At 45.0% G+C, this 22,671-nt stretch overlaps 1 protein-coding gene across 1 annotated transcript in view; it reads left to right on the plus strand.

Moving 5' to 3' along the window:
* ERCC6 (ERCC excision repair 6, chromatin remodeling factor) overlaps positions 1-22,671 on the plus strand; it is a 921,458-nt gene that overhangs the window by 36,156 nt on the left and 862,631 nt on the right. The window lies entirely within an intron of this gene.

Here is a 22,671-nt window from a genome sequence, read left to right on the forward strand (position 1 = left end):
GCTGAGGGTACCCTCATTTTGCGCCATGCATGTCTGTCAGTCCGGTTTCAAGCTAGAGACCCAAGCCATGCTTTTATATATGCCAATTGAGCATACGGCCTTATTTGGGAAAGCAGTCGAGGATGCACTGAAAAGTGCTAAAGAGGAGTATGGTACCCTGAAATCATTGGAACAGCTCACAAACAAGCCCTTTGTGCGGAGAGGTGCATTTAATACACACCGTTTTCAAGGACACAATTCCAAGCGGTCCTCTATCTATAACCAAGGCAGGCAGGCTTCATCTTTGGGTTCCTCGCAAGGGCAATCCTCCCAACAGCATTTTCAAAGGGGGCACTAAAGGTCAAGAAGTAGATGAAGATCCTCCTCCAGCAGAGCGTCCACCCCACCAAAGCAATGGCGACCCGCTCCAGGTCCCCTCCTATGCTTCTCCAGTAGAGGTTGCATTTCTCATTTTACCCACGCTTGGAAGGGGGGGGGGGATCACGTCAGACAAGTGGGTACTTTCCACTGTAGCGGGAGGCTATTGCATAGAACTTGTACAGACACCACCCAACCACTCGCCCAGACAAAGTCAAACTATGCAGGAGGAACAGCACATTCTGCTGAAAGAGGTCAAAGCACTGTTACTAAGGACGCCATAGAAATCGTCCCTGCAAACCAGGTAAACAAGGGTTTCTATTCAATGTACTTCCTTGTGCCAAAGAAAGACCTTACAATGCAGCTTGTCCTAGACCTGCGTCCTGTAAACACATTTGTCAAGCCACAGAAATTTAGCATGGCAACGCTACAAGAAGTAATCCCAACGCTAAAACAGAGGGACTACATGGCAACTTTGGACATGTGAAGGCAAGTCCCTTATTACACACACACACACACTCCAGAAAAGACAACCCATTAGGGAAATAGGGCAGGAGATGGTGTTGCAAGGATAACCAGTTTTAACTGTTCAGAATACAAATATCAGCAAAGGACTCTACTGCTTGGGAGGCCTCTGACCTTTACAGTTAAAAACAGGGGCTTAAAAGCCCCACACACGTCATGATATACATTACAATTGGGTGCCACTGATTGGAGGCACCCTACACATGAGCCTGCACCATAAGGGATGCCAGGCAGTAATTGGTTAGTTATTTCCCGTCATCTAGATCCACGTGGGACAGCTGGGCTCATCCTCGCGGTAAAGGTCGGGGCACACATTAATACATTGTTTCTATCTAAACATGCTAAGCCTGGTTATTAATTCATTGTGGCAGGCACCTGGGCAGCACAGGCAATGGTGCCGGGGGGAAGGGAGGATAAAAAATGCAGACACGTTGACCCACACATTCAGTGCTTCATTGATAGCGCTGTTCCTGCACTCAAGGTCTCCACCCGGGGATTTGATCTTTCATTTATCCCTCCATGTTCCTCGTTGTACTTGGGATATGTTCTCATGCTTGAAACAAATACAGCCGTGCATGCTTAGATCCTCTGTAGACACTTCATTTTTTTGGGACAGTGGGATCCCTTGCTTATCAGGGAATGCAAAGGTGTGGGGGTCGGGTCAGTGGTGTGGGGCTGGCTCTGGCCTGACTGGGTGGGGGTTAGAGGCCTAATGGCTGGCGTCGGAGTCGAGTGCTGAGTCTTTGTGGTGATCGTTGTGCTGCCTACCTGTAGTCCTCTTTCTACTGCTACACAGCAAATCCTTCATAACCCGATCCCTGCCGTGGAGCGGTCGCAGAGTCGGGTGCTGAGTCTTTGTGGTCTTTGGGCTCTGCGGGCTGAGGGCCTCCTGGAGTCCTTTTAGATTTCACAGAAGACAAGAAAACAAAACATGTCGCCACCTTCCCTCGTCTCAACAACATGCAGAATCTTGACTGATTAGGTGAGTCCGTCCTGTTTTCATTCTTGGGGGCAGTCCCGGTTTTCCCCTTTGACTGTCCAGTATGGCTCAAAACATGTTACTCCCTTCCGGTCCATTGACACGCCACCGAACTAAAACACTTTTGGTGTCTGATATATGCCCTGTCCTCTGTGAGACACTACTCTGTGCCCCTGAGCGAGGAACACCGCTCCCAGATGGAGTCATCACGGGTTTAATCCATGTGTGTGCACACCTTGTGATTTCCACCGAATTCACAGCACGGGGAACCTACGCTGAAACAGGAAACACAGGAACTAGACAATACTGCCCCGATCCATTGCTCGATGAACCCGTTCGCCCGTAACTCACACGGGCCAACAAAGGAAGTAAGCAACAGAACTGTTGCTCAAACATTACAAACACGAACGATCTCAGAACAAAGTAAAATGCAACAGAAAGGAATGACTTCCGATTATAATGCAAGATGCCAATCATACAAGTCCAAGTAAAGACACAAGAACTATGTTTGATGAGGATAGGGCCTCGACCCAGCATGATGAAAACAACGGATCACAAGATCAAATGATGCTTGAAATAAAGCAGGATCATCGATCTTACAGTTCGGCAGACCAATGCTCAGAACAGCAGATAACAACTGTACACCAGCAAAACACAAAATCATTTTTACATATGAAAGGAGCATCATCACTCGTAATATCTACAACAGAGCATGACATGAACTACAGCGATGACCAGCTACAGCCAAAGGGTGAAATGTTATTGAAAATCGAGGCCATCCTGGCCAAACAGCGATGGCAGAAAAATCAGGCAATATTGAATAAACAAGATTATATGACTGAAACTACTCAAAAGCCCCTTTCCCGAGCAGCTTGTCTATTGCTCGATATTATAGAAATACTCATGAACAATAATGAGAGAAGAAAAGAAGTATTTGGCGAAAGAGGTAGACTAAAGAACAGAGAGAGCCTCACTACATCAACACCATGCTTGGGAAGCCAGTCAAATCAATCTAAGAAACGTACCTTCTCGCCGACATATAATGAGCTAACATCCCAGGCACAAATTAGTCTACTGAAATGAATGAGAAAGACCAACCAAGAAGTAGTGAAAAATCGAATAACAAATGCCAGTGCAGCCCAGAAAGTAGATGTCAAAGAGATCCCATAGCTACGACAATGCTAGATCTACAGAACATGTTGCTTGCAATAACTTTCTTCTTCTTGAAATTATTTGAAGCCAGTAAAGATACGATGAAAGATCAAGCCCCATTATTAGCACTTATACACTCAAAGCAAATGTATGCAGAATCATTTATGGCTAGAATACAAGATTGTATCAATATGGAAGCAGAGGCTAGCCTTATGTGGCAGACGTGCTTATTTGAGATTGCAAGGACTTACACGGCCGATAAAACACATATGACTAATACGATTCTTACATTGATGAATGAGAAGAAGGTGAAAAAAGTTAGACACCGAAAAGTCAAATACACACCAAGTGGGTCCATATAGGTGCATCCCAGTATCTGAGCCAGATGCAATTGATCGACAGCAACATACAAGCATAACTTCGCCAAAAATCACAAAACAAACCGATACATCTCTGCGGATTCAAAGTGTAAAGATGGATACAATAACTGTGCAAGCTCAAGTCAATTCTGTTAACAAGTCTACGGCGATTAATGAAGGCAGAGATGTTGTGCCCGATAACATCTCCTCTATGGCACCAAAGTCAAAACCGAAAGAGACTTTTGATATTTTTGTGGCACAGAGCAATAAAAAGCGAAAACAAGATAACACCAAAACAAAATAGCAAACAAACAAGGGCTGGAGAGCATTTTAGAGAAATCTATCTCTACCTCGGGCAACGAAACCTCACCCTAAAAAGGATATTTTTTCACAAAAAAAAGAAAAAACAAGAGTGTAAAATGATTGAGACCATAGATAAACCAATAGTGTCTCCGCGAAGTGAGATGAACATCTTGGAAGAGCAAATTCAACATTAGATTTTACTTAATTGTTCCAACCATACAGATGTGGAACATGACTCAATAAGTGTGGTCAACATAGAGGGAAATAGTACATCCCTCATAATTATTGACCAATATGAACAAGGTGCCTCTGTCATTGATGCTCAGATAGATCTCTCTTGTGAGGATTTCTCTAATTTCAATATAGATATTTCCTATGGCGACCAGTCGGAGTGTATTGACTTAACGTCTGACATTGAGGGCATAACAACTGAAAATAGAAACTGTAAGACAACACAAACAAATGAAGAGAAGCACAGGAACAGTCTACCTCGAAATTAGACACCTCCAAAGTTACCCACATTTATTGATCCGCGTCGATAGTACATCTCAACTAAACTAAAACTGGAAAGAAGAGAAAATACTTAGGATGAGCTCATATTAAATAGGACCAACATTTTACGCCTATTACATACAATTCCACAACTACATTTTATAGAGTCGCAGGACATAAAGTTGGCCCACTTTATAGATGAATCAATGCTTGACTCAGTATGGATCGAATTATACTCAAAGTCGACAACAGATCTCATCATGCAATATGAAAAGCAGCTATACCATCTAGGCTTCTATTGTACTTATATTAGCGATAATAATGACAGAGAGCCCACCTTGAAACAAAAGGTGAAACAGGAAGTTGAATGCAGAATGAACCATTCAACGATGAACAGTGAGAGAGAAATAAATCCTTACATAGTATCAAGAGAGGAGCAAAATCTATCAATGAGAAAGTGGAAAGAGGATCGTCCACAAGGCATCCCAAGACTATTTTCACCAAACACTTCATATGGAGAGACGCCCAACATTTAGATGACTCAATAAACGAACAATTCGATTCACATAGGACAATGGCCATCTTGTCACGTTCCAAATAAATGCCTCCAGGAAACGTGGGTAAATATGCAACCAGTATGCAAAGGCTAAATATCTTTTATTAATCCAGCAATACAACGTCCCAAAGGTAGACCACCTACTGGTTTACTGACTTTGATAAGAATAGATGCTAAAATGGAAATCCTCGAATCTAGCAATCTAAAAATTGACACTTTTTACTATATCAGCAGTTATAAAAGAGGATGAAAGGAAAATCTATCGCGTCAATAAACTCATGGCGATAATAAACCTTTACTGGAACCCGGTCGCAATAAGCGACGGAGAATTCATAGATGGTGTGTTTTCAGTGATCGACCAAGCAGTGACTAACTATCCTCAGTTGGAAATTATTATATGCAGCGACATGAACTTCCACCTCTAGATCATAATCGTGACAGAGATGAAAAAACTAACTTACCCCCTAGGGCTCAATGGTGGACAAAGGAAATAGAAGATAGAAACGTAACTCTCATATCCCCTCCTAGAGACGATAGAGGCGGGTTGATTCCAACATGGTCGAGAGGAAAGACGTCTGTAATTATCGATTTTATATCTATATTTCCCGAAGACTCAACACGAAAATACAAAAAACAGCTATTTCTAATACAACAGCCAGTGACCATCAAACTATCAATAACATGGTCCTCCTTGGAGATTAACACCTGTCTAAACAGATTGTGACTTACACAAACCCAAGTGACAATTCTGGTGCACAAGTTTGGAAAGACTAGTCGGCAAGGCGAGGAGAAACTAAATTATGAGTTGCTACTGTCCCTTTATCACGAACCTACAAAGCTAATGTCTACAAATAAAAAGCAATACACTCTCAGCTTCAATACGCTAATAAAAGAGAAAAAAGCAGAGCTGCGTAAAAAATTAAGAGCTCTACTGAAAGGCACAGACAAGGACAAATATGCAATCATGAAATTAGAAAAGCAGCGACATTCAAAGTGGATAAAATCGCATAGGTATATTTTAATACAACATGATGCAAAAAATATGCTAGCTGCGTTAAATACAAACACAAATCTTTGGAACCTCCTAAACCAGCAAACCGACCGCACTCCAGAGATGATTGCCGATGTCTTGGAAACATCTTGGATCAATTATTTCCCTGACCTGTACAAGGAAAAAAACTGACATGGGTGAAATGCCCTGTCTAGGACAACAATGCCATTGGACATTAGATGTTGACTACGACGAGATATGTGTTCTAATAAGCAAGCTGAATACATCTCGTGCACCCGGCACATACGGGCTATCCAATGCATTGGTAAAACGAAATCCAGACCAATGGCCAGAATTGTGCATGCACATTTTTCATTTAATAGAGGAAACAAATAAAATCCCAAAGACGTGGCAACATGCAATATTGAGCCCATCTATAAACGGGGTGATCGGAAAAATCCAGGTAATTACCAGCCTATTGCCGTGCTTGATCCGTTGTGCAAAATCTTTGCTTCCTTATTACTCAAAAACGTACTGCATGGGCTAATGCCAACAACCATCAAGCGGTAAGACAAACCGGTTTTGTTAAAAAGGTGGGGACAAAGATCAACTTGTTTCTGCTAAATATACTGAAACATGAAGCAATAAGAACTAAATCACACATTTTTGCGGCATTCATCGATCTTCGCCTTGCTTTTGACATGGTCAACAGCCACGCTTTGTGGCTCAAATTTGAAATCTTGGAATTGTCCAAGTGAAATCATGGAACCCATAAAACAACTCTATTCAAGCACTACCATTCAAATCCGTATGACATCAGATGGAGTAACAACAATACCAATAAAAACATGGAATGGGTTAAAACGGGGATGCCCCCTCGCGGCTACCCTGTTTAACCGGTTCACTTCTGACTTTGAAGAATCCATGAAAGTGACACCAACGAATCCGCCAAAAATCAATTCAGAACATTTACGATGTATAATGTACGCGGATAATATTCTGATCTTTGATCAAACCCCTAGAGGTTTACAGATAGCCTCAATCAATTAGAAAGCTATATGCTCTATACTGAACAGATGATTAATCCAGAAAAATCAAAGATCATGTCTTTAACAAAAACAGCTAGAAAGTGAAATCCTTCATGGTCTCTCAAAAGCAAAACATTGGTACAAGTGGACACCATAAAATATCTTGATATGTGGATTAATCAATTAAAAACTGAAAATGAATTAGTGAGCCACCCAAAATCAAAGGCCTATTCATTGGCAAGACAAGGCACTTTCATCCATTGGACATTTTTGAAAAAGGTTCCCTGAAACTGGTTATACAATTTTATAGACCAAAGGTAGCTGCAATATTGACCTATGGAGGCGAGACCATGATGAAAATCGATCCATTAATATGGCAGCAGTTAGAGGCAATTTTTTGGAGAAAGGTCTCGTCTTTGCCACAGTAATTTCCCATGCCGCTCATACGATATGAAATAGCGACACAATCACTTTCATCCCTTGAGACCTAGAAACAATTGCATTTGTATAGAAAAATTGTGAGTGAAGATCAAATTCAAGCAATCGATCTCCCCCGTCACAAATCCAAGAATAATAATGTTTTCGAGCTGAATGAATGGAAAAAATCGATGGAAGAATAACTAAGCATGTCAGATATTTCAAATGAGATGCTGATATTGCGCCCACAACATTCTAAAAAATGTATCATGAGAAATGATTGGATCGACACATTAAATCGTAAAGCACAATATGAAATGGATTTAAAATGCGAGCATGAGATAAGGCCAACAAGAGAATTTATAGCGACAACAAAACAAATAACCAACAAAGAAGCTTACTGTCGATTCTACAAACAGAAGGAAATCAGAGTCCCTTTTCCATACAATCATGGAGTGTACAGCACTTGTGCCAAAATGCAATCTCTTCAGAGAACTTTTTATGCTATCAAACAGTCAGATGGAACCGAAAGATCGATGGTCGCAGATCCTGAAAAGGAAACTGCTATATACTATTGTTCATTTTTGAAACAATATAATGGACAAGAAAAGAAATCTATAGGGAGTAATCACCGAGAAAAATTATTAGTGATGAGGTGTTCGTGGGGTAGTGTTCGTATGTGAGCAGCTCGGCAGAATTTATTAAGGGGTATAGCTGTGTTCTAATTGAGTGATGGTGTAGAGAGTAAGCCTAGTGATATAATATGATGGTTCATGCATAAAGCTCCTAAGCATAATGCATTTTGAAGCAGGTGGTAAGGTACGGACAGTGGGGACATGCCAGGAACTGTACATGAGGGGACTGGAGGGGCTGGGCAGGCAGTCACTACAAGATGGTATGGGTGTACATATAATAGGGACCAAGAGGATGGGGTATTGCGTTACCGCGGGCAGACAAGGGCTGTGCACATATTTGCATCATATTGTACTGGCGTATTGGGGCAGCGACTGGATGGTCTGGGCAGCAGTGAAATGTGGGGACCTAGGGCAGTGGGTGCACAGTGACATCGAGGGGAATTGAGGGGCTGGGTAAACACCGACATCACGGGACCAGGGGGTGGTATGCATCGACAGCACAGGGGATGGAGTGGTAGGTAGGCCCAATAGGGACATCGCAGGGACTAGTGGGCTGGGCATACAGTAACAGAGGCCAGAGGGTTACGGGGCGGGGCCTGAGGGGCAGCGTACACAACGCAACACGAGAGCTGGAGGGTAGGGTACTCGGGGATATCACAGGGACTAGAGGGCTGGCCTTACAGCAACAGGGCATGGGATCGGAGGGATACATAGCGACTCAAAGGATGGGTTTACAGCAACATGACAGGGGGGCAGGAAGGAAGGGTACAAGCAACACACAGGTGCTGTGGGGCATCCAGCGACATTACTGGGACTCAAGGTGGTGGGATACTACAGAAGGATAGATATCACAGGAACAGGCGGGCAGGGGAAACATAGCGGCGGGGAGGGCTGTGTTTACGGGGGTCAGAGGGATATATAGCGAATGGAAGCATGGGTTTACAGCGACAGGACGGGGGGGGCCAAGAAGGCAGGGTACAAGCGACACACGGGCGCTGTGGGGCGTACAGCGACATCACAGGGACTCGAAGCAGTGGGATACTACAGAGGGATGTATAGCGATATCACGGGAAAAGGGGGCAGGAGAGCACAGCGACACACAGGGCACTTTGGGGCATGCAGCAACATCACAGGGACTCGAGGCGGTGGGATACTACAGAGGGATATTTAGCGATATCACGGGAACAGGAGGGCCGGGGGGCACAGAGCGGCGGCGGGCTGGGCTTACAGCGATGGGGCGGGAGAGGCCAGAGGGATACATAGCAACGTCATGGGGAACAGGAAGGTGGGATACACAGCGACACACGGGCACAGTGGGGCACACAGCGATATCATGGGGACTAGAGAGTCGGGCGATGCAGATGGAAATATAGCGGTATTGCGGGAACAGGAAGGCAGGGGTATACAGCGACAAAGGGGCACACAGAGACAGAGGGCTGGATTTACAGTTACAGGATGGAGGGGCTAGAGGGATGCATAACGACGTGGGGAAAGGAGGCAGGGAACACAGCGACACATGGGCCCAGTGGGGTGTACAGCAACATCATGGGAAATATATGGGAGGGCAATACAGAGGGATACATAGCAACATTACAGGAGCAGGGGCCAGAGGGTACACAGCGATCTCACAGGGATCCTGGGCAGCGGCACAGAGAGGCCGCACAGGCCAAATTTCCCTGGTGGACACAACTTGGGCAGAGTGATGATCCAAGGAGATCCATTATTTTGTATTCAGGGATAGGGTTGTCTATGGCTGAATCAATGGTCGTGTTCATTCATGACATGGTTGGGACACATTGTATGTGATCGTTCAGTGTTTTGGAAATTTAATCGCTTCTTAAGGTTGAGGTTGGTGTTATGGAAAGAGTCATGTTTTTAGTACTTTGCGGAATGTCATGTAGTCTTGGGTGTGTCGAATATGTGCAGAGAAAGCAGAACCTCTGATCCGGACAGAGTTGGTGGTAGGGATCACTAAAAGGAGAACAGTGCTTGATCTTAAGGTGCGGGGGGTAGGAGGTAAGGTTTTAGCTTTTCTTGCCGGTATATTGGGCCGCTCTTGTGCACTGCACGGTGAGTGATGCACAGGGTCTTGAAGGTGGCTCTTTGTCCGACTGGGAGCCAGTGGAGGGTTCGGAGAGCAGGAGAGGTGTGATCTCTTGGACCCAGGGGGAGGAGCAGTTTAGCAGCAGCACTCTTTAGAGTTTAAGTGGTATGCCAGGACACCTAGACATAGGGAGTTGGCATAGTCCAGTCTCGACATTACAATCGACATAACAGCAGCAAGTCTGTCCGGGAAGGGAAGGAGCGATAGGGTAAGATGCGTCTGAGAAGTTTGAGGTGGTAGTGGCAGCATTTAGACGCATTGTTGATTTGCTGGGAGAGGGATGAGCCACAGTCCATAGTACAACCTAGGGTGTTAACTGTGTCGGATGGGTATGGGGGGTTGGCCACGGGAGAGGATGGGGTAGAAGCGCAGTGTTGCCACACATCATGATTTTGGTTTTTCTGGGGTTTAAGAGGAGGTGGTTTGTCATCCATTGGTCGATATATAGGAGACAGGCTTCGAGGTCGGGCTGGGAGTTGGTGTCTGAATTGTGGATTTTAAGGATGATTTGGGTATCGTCGTCGTATTTGTAGCACGAGATGTTGTTTGGGCGGATGATTCCAGGAAGGGTGTACATATAGAGGTTGAATAGGAGGGCAGATGGACATGCGCCTTGCGCAACTCCAGTTTTAACCGAACGAGCAGCTGAGAGGAGGGATATTTGTATCATGTAGCTGAGAAAGGAGGCAATCCACTTGAGAGCGATGCCACGGATTCCAAGAGAGTGGTGACGGTCAAGGAGGATTGAGTGGTTAATCGTGTCAAAGGCTGCAGAGAGGTCGAGGAGAATTAGTGCAGCGCATCCTTCAGAGTCTGCAGTGACCTTAAGATCATCCCAGATCGAAGTCTGCGTTGTTTTCGGTTCCATGCCGTGGTCTGAAGCCTGATTGTGCGGGGTCAAGGAGGTTGTTGGATTCAACAAAGGCTTTTAGCTGGGAGTATGCTGTTCGGTTGATGAGTTTTCAAGGAATCTGGTGTTCAAGATGGGTCTGTAGTTTTTGGGGTCGAGGGGGTAGAGGGATGGCTTTTTAAGAAGAGGCTTGACATGCGCAATTTTGAAGGCATCCGGGAAGATGCCAAAGTTGAGAGAATCATTGAATATGGTTCTTGCGTGTTCTCCTGCGCAGGTGGATGAGTTCAGGACAGAGGCGGGCAAGGAGACGGGGGGGGGGGGGGGCAGATGGTTTTCTAGCAGATAATAGGTCAAGAAACTCGTCTCTGGAGATGGGTCTGAACGAGTTGAAGGTGGGTGGATCGTGGATTGGGGCAGAGGGGGGGGGTTTGTAGGGTTGCTTGGTCTTTTGGGGTGGGGGAGAGAGTAGGAACAGTTTGTTAAGGGCGGTCTCGTCCTGTCGAGAGCAGTGGTGTAGAAGTGTAGCGAGAGTGAGTCACAGAGCAATTGTGATGGGGCAGATTGGGTAGAGGTGCAAGTGGGTTTGACGAATTCAGAAATTATTCTATGGAGTTCTTTGCTTCTGTTTCCACAGTTGAGAATTTGTTTGTTGTAATAGTTTTTTTTTTTGTCATTCCTGATTTTAGCTTTGTAGTTACGATGGTGCAAGGCGAAAGCTGATCTGCTGAGATCTGTTTTTGATGGTCGCCATTTACGTTCCAGAGATTTTTGTTTTTCTTATTTTTTTTTTGTATTTTTTTTTGGGAGTTCCTCAGTTCGGGTGTGAACCATTTGGGAAATGGTCAATTGCGTGAGGAAGCAGGGTGTGAGGGGGTGAGAGGAATTAGTGATTCATTTAGCCAAGAGTCAAAGGAGTCGATGGTTAAGGATCTGCCCGGGGGGGGGTGGGGCGTTGCAGGGGTACTAAGAAGTAGGGCTTCGGCAAGGTCAGGAAGGATCTTTACTTTGTTCCAGCATTTGAGGTTTCGGAGGGAGGGTGGTGTTGGGGGGGGGGAAAGGGGCGTGGGGGGGGGGTTCTAGGATGGAGAAAGGGATGACAGAGTGGTCAGACAAGATGAGGGTTATGGGGGGAATAGATGAATCAGGTTGTGGGAGCTGAAGATTGCATAGGGTGTGCTCCCTAGAGTGGGTTGGACTGTTCATATGAAGGGAGAGGAAAGAGCATCGAGTCAGTCGACCAGTGGATGGGTCATGGAGTTGGTGGGAATGTCTAACCAGATATTGAAATCTCCTAGGAGAGTCGGAGAACAGTGGCTTACTTGAATGGTGGCTACAGAATGACAGAGGTTGTTTGAGAAATGTCTATCGTAACCTTTGTAGATGAGTAGGAAACTGGGAAAAAGTCATGGGTAGCGATAGTTTAACTAGAAGGGATTCACATGATGGAATGCAGATTTGAAGTGGACGGCCACGCCACCTCCTCTGGACGGTCTGTTGAGCGGGATGAGCGAGTAGCCGGGGGGAACGCTTCATGTGCAACCGGGGCAAAGTCATTGGAGAACCAGGTTTCAGTGATAAAGACTAGGTCTGGTTTGTCAGAGGAGAGGAGGTCGAAGATGCTGTCTGTTTTTCGCTACAGAGCGGGCAGTTAAAAGGGGTACAACGTAATTTCATCGCTGTATGTTTTTTCGTGGGGTTTTTTGCCACAGATTTTTTTTTTTTTAAATCATCATATTTTTTGGAAAGGTTAAAAAATTATATAAATTGGGTGTGGGTGTATCCCTCCCCCAAAAAAATAAATCAAAATATATCTTGGGGTGAGGTCATGGAGGAGGAAATCGGGGTGTGAGCAGGAGGGGAGTTGGCACGGGGAAGGATAGTGAGGGGGTAGGGTGTCAGCGGGTTCTAAGTGACAAGGGATGTGCTTAGATCAGTGGAGGCTAGGAAGAGTAGGTAGGTGGAAGAGGGAGAGAGGGAGAGAGGGAGAGAGGGAGAGAAGCACACACACACACACACCCTCAAACACACGAACAGTACTATCTGAGGCGGTAGTTGTGGGGAAGGTAACACAATAATCTAAAGGGTGTAGGCTAGTATGGGTAGTAAGAGCTAGGCAGAAGAAACGCAGTAATTTCTAGGGTGGATTTTCTGGATAAGAGCTGGCCTAAGAAGGACAGTTTCTAAGCGTTTAGACTGCCAGGATACTAAGGACAAGTGATATAGGCTAATGGGAACAGTTTCTAAGTGTTTAGAATGGCAGGATACTATCTAGAAGTGATATAGGCTAACAACAGTTTCTTAGCGTTAGACTGGCAGTATACAACACAGTAATCTCTTTGGCACACTATCAAGATCTGGGATAGGCTACTAGGTACAACACTTTTAGAGTTTGGCAGAATACGACACAGTAGTAGCTGAAGTGTAACAGTTAGAAGTGTGTGTGGCAGGCAGAATACAACACATCTCTAGGGCAGTATCTAGATGTGAGGTAGGCTAAGAGGGCAGAGTCAACACAGTAAACTTTGTGTGCACAATCTAGATGCGAGGCAGGCTAAGAGGGCAGAATACAACACTGATCTCTGGGACACTATCTAGATGGGAGAACTGCAAAAGTGGAGCAATTCTATGCGTTTTATACTGGCAGAATACAACACAGTAGTAGTTAAGGTGCAACAATCTGAGGCGAGCGAGACATGTAGAGTCAACACAGTAGTCCCTTTGGCGCACTATCGCGCACTACAGTCATTTTCTTTGCGTTTTAGATTAGCAGAATACAGTACAGTAGTAGCAAAAGCTGAAGTCCAATAGTTGTAAGTGTGTGTGGTAGGCAGGAAAATAGCACAGTAATCTCTTGGAGTCACTATCTGGATGAGTGACAGGCTAAGAGGGTAGGTTCAAGGTGTATGTGACATATAGTCTTCATGGTTAACGTGGTCTGTGTTGTGAATGGTGGGGGCCACCTTTGCTACACTTGCCTTACTTGTAGTTGATGGTTGACGGGCTGGCCACTGGCTTCCCCTGCTGACACCTGCAGACACGATCTGGAGCCGCCTCTATGGGAGGCGCCCTTTGCCTGGGGCATTTCGCCGCAGAGGCTGCATGGGCAGAGGGCTTCCCTGGAGAAGTCGCTTATGACCTTGGTGGGGAACCAATCGTGGATGGTGGGCGGGTTGTATGGCTGTTATGCTTGAGCTAAAACATGGCGCTGGTGCGCAGTGCATTCTGGGAGCGCTCTGAGCCATGATGGATATTTACTACATGCCGCAGTGAAAAGCTGCACTCATTTTGCTGAGAGCTATATTCACGATGCTGAAGAAAACATGCTTTCCAAACCTGGTATGCAGTCAAGGACATTTCTGCTGGGAAAGCTAACTTTGTTATGAGCTATGGGACTGTTTTCCGTGGTGCTTGTTTTTAGAGGAGGGAGGCACTTTGCTCCTTGAGGTTACTGTCGGTTGACCCAGCTGGCAACCAACGGCTGCTCATCAATGCGCAAGTGCGTTGCCAGAAGGTTCGAGAAATTGCCACCCCTTTTTGAAGTGTGCATATATGTGGAACCCCTGAGCGGTCAGGTGAGACTTCAGCCGGAGGGGGGGACGCTTCCGTCCGACATACCTGTGGGCTGTTGTGCTCTCGGCCTGGCTGTTATCGGGGTCTTCCAGCCGCTTCTGGCGAGATGAGGAATCCAGTTACGCTCACAGTGATGTATTTTCTTTTGAATTCTCTGTTTCTTCTGTGATTTATTTGTATGTTATCACTGGTTGCTTCTAAGCTTTGAATAAATAGCCGTATAAGTGCTCATTATTTTCTAAGAGTGTGTGGTTGCAAGTTATTGCGTCTTCCTGCGTTCAAAGTATTGGCTCCGTAATTGCACTGGTGATTTATGACTATCCGTGCACTCTGGGCGAGCAATACAATGGCGGGGAGGGGAGCCGGAAAGCCTTGAGGGGAGACGCAGGCACGGGGGGCTGCAGAAACTTTGATTTTTTTAAGCAATTTGGGCAAAATGGAGCACTACACACATTGAAGAAAAGGCGGTGGACATATGGTCCAAGGTGCACCTGTCAAATGACCCCACTCTGGCCAGGAGTGGGGCATTCATCCCCTTTAGTCTCAGTCACCCATTGGTGGTGGTATTGCTTGATTTTTCTCACAGTACAGTGGCAGGGCTTTTTGGTCTAGGGGTGTGTCCATCCCCATGGCTACGTCCCGTCAGTATTGTGTGTCGGAAATGTGCTTGTACAGTTGTCCCACAACTAACCCAAAACTTCAAATCTTCCAAATCACTTTAAGACCTATGTACTATAGTAGTTTCCCCCCTAGAGCATCTTCGTTCACCCCTACACGCTCCCCTGATGCACTCACACACCACACATGCCCCTCCTGGGCCTCTTCTGTACATGTACAAATACACTAACAAAATAAACAAAACAAGCAAGCTACAATAACGAGCACTACTTTTCACAAGCTCTCTAATAATATGGAGCTCCTAAATGTCCTCTTGTATTTCTCTCTCGCACTGGTCCGGACAGTGCAATGTGGCACCAATTTCTCCCCTCACTCGGGGAGGTTCCCGTATTCCTTTTACTTTTATCCTTAATATAGCTAAAAAAAATAAAATTAATAAAAATAGCTATACAAACTTCCACAAACAACAAGTCCATCTATACTTTCACTTCTTCACTGCCTTTTAACCCGTTTCACACTGCTCCACATCCCCACCCGAATATTGTTATTCCTTTCAGGCTATACTCTCGTGTCCACATTCGTCTGAAAGCCTCTATTCATGGGCAATCCGCAACAGCCCTGGGCCTCTCCCTGAGTCCGTACCCCGCTTCAACGAGCAGGCGGGAATTCTGCAAAGACGACACCCGCAAGGGCCACTCAGCATACGTGTTTTGGGACTGGTCACCGTAGGTGGGCACAGCCCTTCTTGAGAGGCCGCCTAGATACCTCCGCAAGTACGGATAAATGAAATCACGTTTTACGGGTCACCAAATGAAGGCAAGTCCCTTATTACGCACACTCCAGAATAAAGACAAAGCACTAGGCAGATAGGCCAGGAGATAGCGTTGCAAGGAAAAGAAGGTTTAATTGTACAGAATACAAATCTCAGCAAAGGACTCTGCTGCTCGAGAGCGCTCTGACCATTACAGGTAAGAGACATACTTTCATATTTCAATGCTCCCAGCACATAGAAAATAGCAGATCAACCAATTCAAGGTGCTACCCTTAGGCGAAGCCTCCGCTGCAAAGGTATCCACCAAAGTAGTAGCGGTAGTGGCCACGCACTTACGCAGAAAATCAGTCCCAGTGTACCGACTGGCTGATAACGGGGGTTTCCCCCCAAATTTGCAAGCAAAATACCCAAAGAAAAATCAACCTTCTGTTCCAATTGGGGTTCTCAATCAAGGAGAAAAAATCAAGTCTCGTTCCAAGCAAAACCAAACAGTTCCTAGGATCTATCATAAAAAACAGAAGAGGGGCTAGTCTTCCCTAAAGACATACTGCTGCAAATACCTCATTATCTGGCTGGTCACCAAATAACCGTACGTAAAGCAATGTGCCTGCTCGGTATGATGGCGTCATGCATTTATCTGGTTCGGCCCGCACAGTTGCACATGCGCCCACTGCAACAGTGGTTAGCAAAACAGTGGTCTCAGGCAAGCGGTCAGTGGGGCGATCCGAGTAGTGGTTTCGCTAACCCTAGCACAAGAGCTATGCTGGTGGTCCATGGAAAATTTGTTTAAAGGAAAACCCTTTCGCAATCCCCCAATTCAAGCGGTACATACTCTCCGGATGGGGAGCCTATTACCTTCACCACACAGCGCATGGCCTGTGGACGGAGGTCACAGCGCCAAATCACATAAACCTCATGGAGCTTCTAGCAGTATTCAAGGCCCTGCAAGCCTTTCAGCTACATCTAACAGAGCAGACAGTACAAGTCCTCACAGACAGTACCACTGCCATGTTTTACATAAACACGCAGCACACTCTCCAAGTCAGTCCAGGCTTTCCTAGAAAATGTCGAAGTTGACACTCAAGCGCAACATGTTCTTAGTGTCTCAACACGTTCCAGGGGAATTCAATCCTCTAGTAGGCTCTCTGAGCAGAGATTCCCCTACCCGAAGAACACGAGTTGCAACTCAACAGAGGAATTCTAGATGTTATCTTTTCCCTCTGGAGTTATTCCCCTTTAGACTTCTTCGCTAGACACCAAAGCGCACAATGCCCACACTTCGCATCCAGGTTTCCCCAACCCAGATCCAAGGGGAACGCCCTGTGGATGAGCTTGTCAGGGTAATGTACTTATGCTTTCTCACTGACACTGCTCCTGAGCAGGATAGAGCACAGAATGCACCAGGAACAAGCAACTCTAATCCTAGTTGCTCCAATGTAGGCGAGACAACCATGGTTTCTGCATCTATTCAAACTGGCAATGTGTGAACCAATCAAACTCCCGTGCCCCCTCAACATGCTAACCCAGCACAGGGGGACAACATTCGGTCCACATCATCAGTCTATGAACTGGGCAGCTTGGCTCTTGAAGTCATAGATTTTGCACATTTAAAGCTGCCTCAATGGTATATGGAAATCCTCAAGGAGGCTCGTAAACCTGACACCAGAGACTGCTACTTCAACAAATGGATAAGATTTGTAATATGGTGCAAGTCAAAAAATGTAAACCCTATTTAATGTACCCCTTCACACATTCTTCACTACATGCTACACCTACTAGACTCTGACCTAGTATTTAACTTCATCAAGGTTCACCTAGTGGCTCTGTCTACGTACACTACTTCACAAAACAAGGTATCCTGGTGGAAAGTCCCTATTGTTAAGGCTTTCATGGAGGGAGTAAAGAGACTCTTACCCCCCCACCCCCCCATTTCCAACCCGCCACCATGTTGGGACTTCAATGTAGTACTTCCAAAGCTCTTGAATCCTCCCTTCGGGCCTATGCACAAGTCCAGACTTAAACACCTAACATTAAAAACAGTGTAGAGATGGAGCCAGATAACCCCACTCAAAGCTTTGCCCCCATGCTACCTATATGTTGGGAGCCAGAGTGTGAGATACGTGCAGTACTAGTGAAAGTACCAATACCGAAAAGAATCCTGGAAGTAAGGTACCCATTGAGAAATCCATATATGCAGTCACGACAATATGAAGGCCATTTGAATGAAATCCCAGAGGAAGTGTGAAAAATGAGCAAGAAGACTCATGACGTCATGAAAAAGCAGATCTGACGAATCCAGACAACAAGGCAAGAGGTTGGAGACCATGAATATTCTATAGGATCTAAGGAGGAGTTTTTAAAGATGAGCAACATTTCAGGCTCGGGATGAAGATGCTCATACTACAGAAGAAAATGCCAAGTCACTTTGCAATTGTACAGATGCAGTAACACAAGTAGACCAAGTATTCTTAAAGGCTGGCTACGTAGTGAATAGATTGCAGTGATGTGCCAACGTATATGCATAGAAATGTATAGAGTATGGATGTTCCACAATGCACTTTAGCAGAGTTTGGCCTCAGTAATTAGAAAGGCTTTTTCAGTGTGGCGCAGTTGGAAAACACCTTAATGACGGAGGTAGATTCAAGAAGAGGTTGGCTGACCCAGCACCAGGAAGTCAAGGCCACCGTGAGCTTGGATGTTCATGCAGTAGCTACAAAACGTGTGAAAAGAGCAAACTCCTTTTTGAGGTGAGGAGCAAGAACATTGAAGACGTCGGAGGTTCATCATTTAATAGTATTTCAAATACAGAAAAGCTTTGAAATATGGTCTCTAGTCACATGGTCGAATGAAAATAGGTACTGAGTTGAGCTACATCGAAACCAAGAAGACAAAGTATGCCTATTTCCAAGGCCAATGTTCAATCGACTGGCAGACCGCAAGAGTGATGATAGATGGCAGGCTAAATCGGTGGAAAGCTATGGTTATGACCAGCCCACCAGCACCTGGGTGCCAGCCTACCTATTGCTGTGTGTGTGGAATATTACAGAAGGGTACAAGGGTGCCAGCCAATTGTAGAGGAACACTTAATAAGAGAGCCCTATTGTTTCTATAACCAATGGGATGTCATGTATTTGACGTTCATAGTGACTTGCACTAGAGGAGGGCTTAGTTGCTCCACCTGATGTTAGAGACCCAATTACTTTCCCAGACAAGTATGGAACGTATACCTAGATGTTCCCTTTAAGCCAATCACTTTCCCACGTAGGTTTTTGTTGTTTGCCACGTAGATTGACATTGCTATATAACCTGCTTTTTTTTTAATGAAACTCGCTGAGTGAGAAGATCGAGCAGATGTTGGGTATACACCCTGTTTTAGACAATTGATATTAAAACAGATGTACTTTGCCAACTTCCTGAGTCTGTCTGCTTCTTTGTTTGAGTATATTCTGCGTCTCTATCCATCTCAAAGTATTGCTACCCTGTCTTAAAGGGCCTAGTGTTGGGTACACAGGTTCACGTGGAAGCAGAGCGATGATGGTTGTTAAAAGACCCACCGATCTAGTAGGCTTTTAAGGGTCTCGAAATATCAAGTGTTCTCCGCCATTTAGCTGGAGGAACGTGAAGCTCCCTGTAAATAGCGGCCATTAGAAAAATTTGCAAGTTATAGAAGACAGGTTGGACGAGTCTCTCGTTTCACGGAATTCCCCTCCCGATTTCTGCAGGAAGCTGAGCGGATCGAAGGCTGAAGCGGCTGGTTTAGGAGGAGGCGATCTCGAATGTCAGAAGCTGGAACGCAAATGGTGTGTGGACTGAGAGAGAGGGCAAACGATGAATGGGCATTGAGTGGGGAGAGTGATAAAGGATTAACGGGGAAAGGGAAACAGAGGGTTGGTTGGGGTATGGTCAGTTTAACGACAAAGAGCGTTATAGTTTAAGGTATATGGACGAGGAGCGATCTAGATCATGATGGTCCAGAATCCTACGTCAAGGACGTTTAGAAGGAGTTGTCCTAAAGTCCAAGTGAACATACCGAGGCTACGAACGATCAACGATCGTTAAAGAGGACAATTCATACTCCGATCGGAGTCCTTATTAGGGGCAAGAGAAGTCACGAGGAGTATTGATGGAAGTATATGTGGGCCTGTCAGTTTATCTGTTTGTCTGCAAATTGTATGTGTTGTATATGGTAAAGAAATTATGATGTATTGAAGAAACAAAAAAGTAATAGATTGTGGAGAAAGGTTGAAATTTGATTATTTATTTAGTTGACTGATAATGTTCATTAAATAGGTAAAGTGAAGTAAAAGAGGTTTGGAGCTGCGACGATTGGTGCACGCTCTTAATGTATTTTTCTGAAAAGTATTTACAGTGAGTATTGACATTCGATTGTGACTAGTCCTGATGGAGATTGTGACTAGTCCTGATGGAGGATGTTACTCCGCTTACACACTTGTGCAGACAAGCACCGAAGCTTAAACAGTACATTGCAGAATGGGTTAAGAGCATGGCAGATAAAATATTCATGCCATGACCACAAGGGGATCACTTTCCAAAGCAGTTTGCAGCACATGACATATTTGCACGCAGCGTACACGGGAAAGCACCTAGAAAAGAGGTTAGCTAGCTTAGAGCTTTGGAAGATGTACCAGGAGGAAAGGGAAGACCCACCTCCTGAGGACTCGATGCTTATCCAGTGTAACGAGGGGGGTGAGAAGCATTTTGCACCCCCTACCGTGCCTGGAGTAAATGGCAAAAGTACGAAAGATAAAGGATTATATCCTTTAAGAGAGTTTAAGGTAGCAACGGGGTACAGCAACCCAACACATAGTTGCCTGCATGTAGCAGTGACAGGAGTCCTGAAAAGACTCCAGATAGAGATGTGATCCCTAAAGTCCCACGGGACAAGGAGAGAGGTGAACTACCAGGTATGTCTCTAGACAGAGAGAGTGAAATAAAAAGATGGAAAGGAGAGAAAGACAAAGTTGACGAGGTAGCGCTCTTACAGAAAAAATTAATGGGCGGTCCGATATTGCTCAAACTTGATGGAAAGAGCATTGAGGAAGTAAGGCAAAAGGAAGATCAGGACAAACAAAATAAAAAAAGACAGAGAACGAGAGAAACGATTGCAAGAAGACCAGGCCAAAAGAAAGTAGACAAAGACGCAAACAACTGTATCAAGATGAACAGTTAAGAAAACAGGAAAGAGCAGAAGAGCAAAGAAAGTATGACAACAGGCAAAAGGCAATCGAAGAACAAGATAGGTTAGAGAAGAGAAGAGGAGAAGAAGAGGAACAGAAATTAAGAGATAAAAGAATGCAAAGCCGCAGAGATGAAGTGCGTAGAGCAAATGAGAGAAGAGAGGTGAAAAGACGAGCAGAGGAAAGGGTCAGGGAGGAAGCAAGCAGAGAGTTTGTCGAAGAAATGAAACGCAAGAGAAGGCAAAGGGCACGCAAAATTGATCACATAGTGAAAGAGTAAATGAGACCTAATCCAGTAGTGGCATGGGAGGACATAGAGGAGTTCTTCCCAATGCAAGAACCAATGGCAGGACCCTCTAGAGTAAACTTAGAAGATCATTCTGATATAGGAGCTATTGGAGATAGGATCAAACAGGCGTATCCGGAGATGAGGACAAGAAATGAATAAAAAAATAAAGGGAAAAAACGATCGATTTGAGGGAACTCTGTCGCGAGGCAAAGAAAGAGGCTTGTTTAGCCTCAAGCATAGAACTTTGTCTTTGGGCAAACTAACGTTAAACAGACGAAAAAGATGTAAGTCACACTAGTTGGGGACAAGATATGTCGGACGAAGAAAGAAACCTTCCGTGAGGAGGAGGGCGCTAGTGCATGTGGTCCCGAGGGGTGTTCTCCGACAGATAGGGAAATAAGATGGTCAGATCTGGACCTGTCTAAATCGAGGATGCCAGAGCCGCGGCCAGATCGACCTAAAGGGCGATCCCATAGTGTGAGGGAGGACTCGCCACCTTATGTGAGCAGCCTAAGGTCATTACCGGGAAGAAGACGGTGCAGAACCATGCACAGGAATAAGTATGTACCCACAATAGGACAGCTCACTGGGTGACTTGATGTGTTGAGTACTATCTGTGACTCCCAATCCTCGAGAGGAACCGAGGGTTGTAACTATAGAAGGCAAATCCTTTTCTTTTTTTAGTAGACGTGGGTGCAACTCGTTCATGTATACGAGAGGGAACATTTTTATTGTCTGGTAATGCCATGAATGCTCAAGGATTCTCAGGAGCTACAAGTAAAGTTCCTTTTACTGAGAAATTCCCAGTCTCTATAGGAGAATGTGACATGTCTGTTCCATTGTTGTATTCGTGACAGACACCTGTTAATATATTGGGCTGAGATTTAATGACGAAACCAAACGTGACCATTTCTTTTACTGATGAAGGAATATTGTGATCAATGCCAGGAATACATTATTTAAACGTAGGCAAACTTATGGCATTTACAGGGCAAATAGCCATACAAGGAGTACCCTTTGAACCAGAAGTATTTCACTATGGGGTACACATTTTGTTAGCATGGCTGCCTGGTATATGAGAATACCTGATGAATTTCTCTTTAGGCCAGAGATTACCATGGACGAAGAAGGGGGACAAGTTTTTCCCTTTAGAATTGCTAGCAGCTATTGTACGAGGAGAACTGGCCATGTTCATAGGATTTGATGATGCTGGCTGATCATGTCAAGTATCATGATTTTGGCAACTTGAATTTTGCCGTGTGTGTGTGTGTGTATGTATGTATGTATGTGTATATATATATATATATATATATATATATATATATATATATATATATATATATATATATATTATACTGCTCTCAAAAGCTGCATTCACTCCTAGTCATTGTTGGGTGATAATTCACTCATGGCAAGCAAGAAGTGATGTGATGTGTGCATGGAAAGAACTGAGGGGGCATGTTAACGTGATAC

The sequence above is a fragment of the Ambystoma mexicanum genome, chromosome 8 (assembly GCF_040938575.1).
Source record: "Ambystoma mexicanum isolate Mex_15411 chromosome 8, UKY_AmexF1_1, whole genome shotgun sequence".
Classification (NCBI taxonomy): Eukaryota; Metazoa; Chordata; class Amphibia; order Caudata; family Ambystomatidae; genus Ambystoma; species Ambystoma mexicanum.